Source organism: Orcinus orca, chromosome 18 (genome assembly GCF_937001465.1).
Source record: "Orcinus orca chromosome 18, mOrcOrc1.1, whole genome shotgun sequence".
In the NCBI taxonomy this organism is placed as follows: domain Eukaryota; kingdom Metazoa; phylum Chordata; class Mammalia; order Artiodactyla; family Delphinidae; genus Orcinus; species Orcinus orca.
Genome location: NC_064576.1, coordinates 52,983,082 through 52,991,467, shown reverse-complemented (window position 1 = coordinate 52,991,467; position 8,386 = coordinate 52,983,082).

The following is an 8,386-nucleotide window of genomic DNA, read 5'->3' as shown; positions in this document are numbered from 1 at the left end:
TGGAGACATCGAAAGCTTTACAGACAATCAAAAGCTAAAAGAATTCAGCATCACCAAAACAGCTCTACAACAAATGCTAAAGGAACTTCTCTAAGTGGGAAACACAAGGGAAGAAAAAGACCTACAAAAAAAAAACCCCAAAACAACTATGAAAATGATAATAGGAACATACATATCAATAATTACCTTAAACGTGAATGGATTAAATGCTCCAACCAAAAGACACAGGCTTGCTGAATGGATACAAAAACAAGACCCATATATATGCTGTATACAAGAGACTCACTTCAGACCTAGGGACACATACAGACTGAAAGTAAGGAGATGAAAAAAAGATATTCCATGCAAATGGAAATCAAAAGAATGCTGGAGTAGCAATACTCATATCAGATAATGTAGACTTTAAAATAAAGAATGTTACAAGAGACAAGGAAGGACAGTACGTAATGATCAAGGGATCAATCCAAGAAGAAGATATAACAATTATAAATATATATGCACCCAACATAGGAGCACTTCAATACATAAGGCAACTGCTAACAGCTATAAAAGAGGAAATCGGTAACACAGTAATAGTGATAGTGGGGGCCTTTAACACCTCACTTACACCAATGGACAGATCATCCAAACAGAAAATTAATAAGGAAACACAAGCTTTAAATGACTCAAGAGACCAGATAGATTTAATTGATATTTATAAGACATTCCATCCAAAAACAGCAGATTACACTTTCTTCTCAAGAGCTCATGGAACATTTTCCAGGATAGATCACATCTTGGGTCACAAATCAAGCCTCAGTAAATTTAAGAAAATTGAAATCATATCAAGCATCTTTTCTGACCATAATGCTATGAGATTAGAAATCAATTACAGGGAAAAAAAAGTAAGAAACACAAACACATGGAGGCTAAACAATATGCTACTAAACAACCAAGAGATCACTGAAGAAATCAAGGAGGAAATCAAAAAATACCTAGAGACAATTGAGAATGAAAACACAACAATCCAAAACCTATGCATGCAGCAACATTAGTTCTAAGAAGGAAGTTTATAGCAATACAATCCTACCTTAAGTAACAAGAAACATCTAAAATAAACAATCTAACCTTACACATAAAGGGACTAGAGAAAGAAGAACAAACAAAACCCAAAGTTAGTAGAAGGAAAGAAGTCATAAAGATCAGAGTAGAAAGAAGTGAAATAGAAACAAAGAAAACAATAACAAAGATCAATAAAACTAAAAGCTGGTTCTTTGAGAAGATAAAGGAAACTGATAAACATTTAGCCAGACTGATCAAGAAAAAGAGGAAGAGGAAAATCAATAAAATTAGAAATGAAAAAGGAGAAGTTACAATGGACACCTCAGAAATACACAGCATCATAAGAGACTACTACAAGCAACTCTATGCCAATTAAATGGACAACCTGGAAGAAATGGACAAATTCTTAGAAAGGTATAACATTCCAAGACTGAACCAGGAAGAAGTAGAAAATATGAACAGACCAATCACAAGTAATGAAATTGAAATTGTGATTAAAAATCTTCCAATGAACAAAAGTCCAGGACCAGATGGCTTCACAGGTGAATTCTATCAAACATTTAGAGAAGAGCTAGCACCCATCCCTCTCAAACTCTTCCAAAAATTCGCAGAGGAAGGAACACTCCCAAACTCATTCTATGAGGCCACCATCACCCTGATACCAAAGCCAGACAAAGATGCTACAAAAAAAGAAAATTACAGACCAATATCATGATAAATATACATGCAAAAATCCTCAAAAAAATACTAGCAAACAGAATCCAACAACATATTAAAAGGGTTATACCCCATGATCAAGTAGGATTTATCCCAGTGATGCAAGGATTCTTCAATATATGCAAATCAAGCAATGTGATACACCATATCAACAAATTGACGAATAAAAACTATATGATCATTTCAATAGATGCAGAGAAAGCTTTTGACAAAATTCAACACCAATTTATGATAAAAACTCTCCAGAAAGTGGGCATAGAGGGAACCTACCTCAACATAATACAGGCCATATATGACAAACCCACAGCAAACATCATTCTCAATGGTGAAAGACGGAAAACATTTCCTTTAACATCAGGAAAAAGACAAGGATGTCCACTCTTGTCACTATTATTCAACATAGTTTTGGAAGTCCTAGCCACGGCAGAGAAGAAAAAAAATAAAAGAATACAAACTGGAAAAGAAGAAGTAAAATTGTCTCAGTTTGCACATGACATGATACTATACCTAGATAATCCTAACATGCCACCTGAAAACTACTAGAGCTAATCAATGAATTTGCTAAAGTTTCAGGATACAAAATTAATGCACAGAAATCTCTTGTTACAACAAAAGATCAGAAAGGGAAATTAAGGAAACAATCCCATTCACCACTGTAACAAAAAGAATAAAATACTTAGGAATAAATCTACCTAAGGAGGTAAAAGACCTGTACTCAGAAATCTATAAGACACTGATGAAATAAATCAAAGATGACATAAACAGATGGAGAGATATACCATGTTCTTGGATTGGAAGAATCAATATTGAGAAAATGACTATATTACCCAAAGCAATCTACAGATTCAATGCAATCCCTATCAAATTACCACTGGCATTTTTTACAGAACTAGAACAAAAAATCCTAACATTTGTATGGAGACATAAAAGGCCCCAGATAGCAAAAGCAAACTTGAGGGAAAAAAATGGAGCTGGAGGAATCAGACTCCCTGACTTCAGACTATACTACAAAGCTACAGTTATCAAGACAATATGGTACTGGCACAAAAACAGAAATATAGATCAATGGAACAGTGTAGAAAGCCCAGACATAAACCCATGCTCCTATGGTCAACTAATCTATGACAAAGGAGGCAAGAATATACAATGGAGAAAAGACAGTCTCTTCAATAAGTGGTGCTGGGAAAACTGGGCAGCTACATGTAAAAGAATGAAATTAGAACGCTCCCTAACACCATACACAAAATAAACTCTAAATGGATTAAAGACCTAAGTATAAGACCGGACACGATAAAACTCTTAGAGGAAAACATAGGAAGAACACTCTTTGACATAAATCACAGCAAGATCTTTTTTGACTCACCTCCTAGAGAAATGGAAATAAAAACAGAAATAAACAAATGGGACCTAATGAAACTTAAAAGCTCTTGCACAGCAAGGGAAACTATAAACAAGATGAAAAGACAACCCTCGGAATGGGAGAAATATTTGCAAACGAATCAATAGACAAAGGAGTAATCTCCAAAATATATAAACATCTCATGCAGCTCAATATTAAAAAAACAAACAACTCAATCAAAAAATAGGCAGAAGACCTAAATAGACATACAGATGGCCAAGAGGCATATGAAAAGCTGGTCAACATCACTAAATATTAGAGAAATGCAAATTGAAACTACCATGAGGTATACCCTCACACCAGTGAGAATGAGGTATCACCTCACACCGGTTAGAATGGGCATCATCAGAAAATCTACAAACAATAAATGCTGGAAAGGGTGTGGAGAAAATGGAACCCCCTTGCACTGTTGGTAGGAATGTAAATTGATACAGCCACTATGGAGAACAGTATGGAGGTTCCTTAAAAAACTAAAAATAGAATTACCATATGACTCAGCAAAGCCACTACTGGGCATATACCCAGAGAAAACTATAATTCAAAAAACACATGCACCCCAATGTTCATTGCAGCACTATTTACAACAGCCAGGTCATGAAAGCAACGTAAATGTCCATCGACAGATGAATGGATAAAGAAGATGTGGTACATATATACAATGGAATATTACTCAGCCATAATAAGGAATGAAATTGGGTCATTTGTAGAGACATGGATCAACCTAGACACTGTCATACAGAGTGAAGTAAGTCAGAAAGAGAAAAACAAATATCATATATTAACTCATATATGTGGAATCTAGAAAAATGGTACAGATGAACTGGTTTGCAAGGCAGAAATAGAGACACAGATGTAGAGAACATATGTATGGACACCAAGGGGGGAAAGTGGGGGGTGGGATGGTGGTGGTAGGATGAATTGGGAGATTGGGATTGACGTGTATACACTAATATGTATAAAATAGATAACTAATAAGAACCTGCTGTATAAAAATAAATAAATAAAATAAAATTAAGAAAAAATGGATTCTTATTCTTGTTTCAAGTGGCCACTATCCTCCTTTATCTTCTTAATATATTCCCTGAACTTCTTTCAAATTAGATCTAATAATTCTCCAGTTAATAAATATAGTCTAGTTTGTTGAATTTCTTTTGAGGTAGTTGTACTCTTTGAGGGTCCAGGTGTATATATTAGAAAGTGACTGAAGGTCAGGCTGCAATCTGGCAGTTCTGTTGAATTTAGAAACAGGGAGAAGGTGGCAGCCTGTGAAGAGAGTCCAAGTTCCACAAGCCACTAATGATCCCTCTGGTTTGCTGTCATGGCACCAGGCAACAACTCTGGTAGCTGTTCCACTTTAAACCTGTACGGAAAAGGAGCGCCAGGAAGAGGGAGCCATCACATGTTTTTGTCCCCTAGTTCTAGGACTTTGGAAGGTGAGCTGTGGAGGAATTAAGATTTGAGGGTGGATGGTCATTGGCCCCTGTTTTCCTCAACTACACACCCTAACGGAATGTATACGATTCCCTAATTTTACCTCTTTGACAATTGACCTTGCAGTGTGGGTAGTTTCCATTGATTTCTGCAGTGAAGAGACAAGCAAAGAGTATCTCTAGGAGGTTGTGGGGAGGAGGCAAGAGCAGAACTTGAAAAACTTCACCCCAGTCAGTGCTTTGCTTCTATGTCTGGCAGCTCCCAGCCACAGGTTACCATCACTTACCTTCCCACTGACCCTCGGACACCAACTCAAGTCATGCTTTCATCTTCCCAGAGTTGTCTCTTGCTTTTTGGTTAGTTTCTGAACTCCACTTTCCTCCCTTGCTTCTGTAGTTTCTTTGTGATTGCTTTAGGTGGAGGGAATCAGCAGTACATTCTAGTTTGCCAAACTGGCTTCCCATTCATATTTACTATAATGACTCTTATTTGGATTTATTTCCACTATCTTCTTTTATGCTTTCAATGATGAGTATTTTTTTCTATACTCTTCCTCCCTCCCTCCCTCCCTCCCTTCCTTTCCTCATTCCTCCCTCCTTTCCTTCCTCCCTCCCTCTCTCCCTCCTTTCTCTCTTTCTAGATTGAGTAATTAAAATTTTTTTCATTTCCCCCCTTTATGATCTAGAAATTAGACACTTTACCTATATTCCTCTATTGATGTAGTAAAGTTAGCTTTGGCTGAAAGACAAACACTTTAATGAATAGAAATAGCTTAAGCAAAGTCCAGGTAGAATGTTAATGCACCAGATGACTAAATAGTGTTAAGATATCCATTCTCCCCAGCTTGAATTATTGATTAAAGAAATCTCAATCCAAATACCAGCAGACTTTTTGAAGAAATTGCCAAGATGGATCAATAATTATTCTGGAAATGCAAAGTATCTACAAGTGCCCAACCAATCTTGAAAAAGAAAAAAACAAAGTTGAATGATTTGCATACACAGTTTCAAGGCTTATTGTAAAACTATAATAATCAAGACAGTGTAATATTAATGTAAGGGTAGTATTATATTGGGGTAAGTACAGACAAATAGATCAATGAAATAGAATAAAGTCCAGAAATAGACCCACGTATATATGGTCAACTGATTTTTAATAAAGGCTTTGATGTAATTCAGTGGGGGAAAGAAAGTATTTTCAACAAGTGGTATTGAATGATTGGATAATTTGTATGGAAAAAAAAGTGAGCCATACCTCTTTCTCACATCCTCCACAAAACTTAATTCAAGGTGGATCATATTCTTAAAACATAAAAGAGCCAAAAAGCCTCTAGAAAAAAACAGGAAAATATATTTGTGACCTTGGAGCAGGCAAAGATTTCTTGACAGAACACAAAAATACACTGATTTTGACTTCATCAAAATAAAACTTTTTATTCATCAGACTGCCTATATCTGACTAAATATTTATATTTAGAACATACAAAGAACACTATCAATCAAGAATAAAAAGGGAAACAACCCAATGAAAGGAAACAAAATACCTGAACAGATATTTCATGAAAGAAGATACATAAATAGCTAATAAGCCCATGAAAATGTTCTCCACTTCATTAATCATCAGGGAAATGAAAATTAAAATCACCCACTAGTATGGAGAGAGTCTTTGGTTTGTTTTTACTAGGCACCTGTGATACTACATACCTAGGACCACTTTAAACTAAAGTCTTGGCTTAAGGTATGGTGAACTTGGACTGAAAAGCTGTATGAGGGTCAATTGCTGGTTACAAACTCTCAAGGGACTTTTCTTCTCTACCTGTGTTAAGGCTTAGAACAGGAAAATTACTTTGCTGTCTCCTAAGGGGATGAGTGCATTTACTTCTAGTTTATCACTACATGGAGAGTGTAGCCCTCTGGGATCTCAGCTTTATAAGTGGGGTCTCCTATCAGACTCTCCACATTTGGAGAGGCTTTAACCCTTGTGCTCTGTGCCCTTCACTTCCCAAGGCCCTGAAATCTGATACTTAAATTCACTGGCTTCAGCAAGTATCCTCATATGGAAACTGTGTCCATCCTCTATATACTCTCCTGGGTTTCATTTTTCAGTTAGTTTTTGGTCTCTGAAAATTCATTACTTTGTTGCCAGTTCATTCTCATATTTACATAGATTTGAGAAAAATGTATATCTATCATTAGTTATTTTCACCAGGGTGATGGATTGAGGTAGCTTGTCTCTCTGTCACCAGAAAGAGGAGTCCCGTAGTTCTGTTTTATCTTATTCTTATAAAATGTCTATTTTGTGTGCAAGTTTTAAAATGCACATGATCTATCAATATAGTTGTATTCAATATATGCATTTAATAATAAATAAATAAATAAATAAATGTAAACTGAGCAGAAGTGCATGCTCAGAAATGTTTATGTCTGGGGTGTGCAATAAAAAGAGTTTGCAGAACCCATGTGAGAATCACAACGTGGACCATTCCCTTCCTATCAAGACCTGGGGAGGTGACCATAGCAGAAGGGTGGCTTGCAAGGCCTCCAAGGTCTTGGGGGAAATCCAGGCTTCTCTCCTGCTTTCCTATTATGGGACAGTCTAGGAAAGTTTTGCAAATGTCATTGGTTATTTTTAATTTCCTGTAAGAGGAAAACTTACTGGGTAGATAAGTTTACCTCTTTTTTTTTTTTTCCCCTATGCCGCGTGGCATGTGGGATCTTAGTTCCCCGACCAGGGATCGAACCCATGCCCCCTGCAGTGGAAGCGCAGAGTCTTAACTACTGGACCATCAGGGAAGTCTCTGTTTACCTCTTACTGAGATGATGGCTGGTTGGTATACATCACCCTGTGTATCCTCTAGCGCACGGGTCCTGCAATACTGACTACATATGACCTGCTGCACAATACTGCTGCTCCCAAGACAAAGCCGGAAGGAGCCAGCTGTGACCCTGCACTTCCTCCATTGAGCTATCCTGGCTGATTTTGCTTGAGACAAACCTCTTTCGTTCTAAAGGAGGTTTTTACATTGGAGATGAGACTTTTGACAGAGGGGATACTTGCTTTCATTTGACTGATAGGACCTTGGCAAAGAAAGTTCATTTTACCAGTTGCTGGCTTATGTCCTGGCTGGGAAGAGCAATAACCTCATTAATGAATTATCTCCTACTTACAAGACGAACTTGACTCATTTGTTTCCTTCAAAAGACAGTGTCATTGATTAAAGATAGCCATCAGTCACCACGAATAAATGTATCTGTTCACCTTTCAGAGGTGTTTGACGTTTGCATTTTGTGCCAGGAAGCAAAACAGATAGTTCTTAGCATAACTCATGTGTCTTCTCTAAGTTAGCTGAAAGGTGATCTCAGTGTTCTAGATAATAATAATCAAAAAATTATTTACACATGCTAAAGTTTAACAAATAGATCTAGAGATAACCATTTCTAATCTTTAAATTGGGGAGCAATGCTTACTTTTGGCTAAATCACATGCAGAATCTATTGGCAGTGATGTTTTTGAAGACGCAATTTGCAAGCATGGTGATATCGCAGATAATCAGTCTGTCTAGAACAAAGCACTTAGCAAAAACTTCAAAGCTCAAGTAAAATATATCATGCCAATTTTGGAACCTAAAACCAAAATCAAATGCTAATTTTTACAAAAAGTCATTAAAGTTTCATTTTTTAAAAGTTGACTGAACTAGGTTGGATTGAAACCCAAGCCTATGTATTATTAAAATAAATGAATTGGGATATCAAAATATCAGACTGAACTCCAATCAGAACTCTATGCAGTCTTGATTGT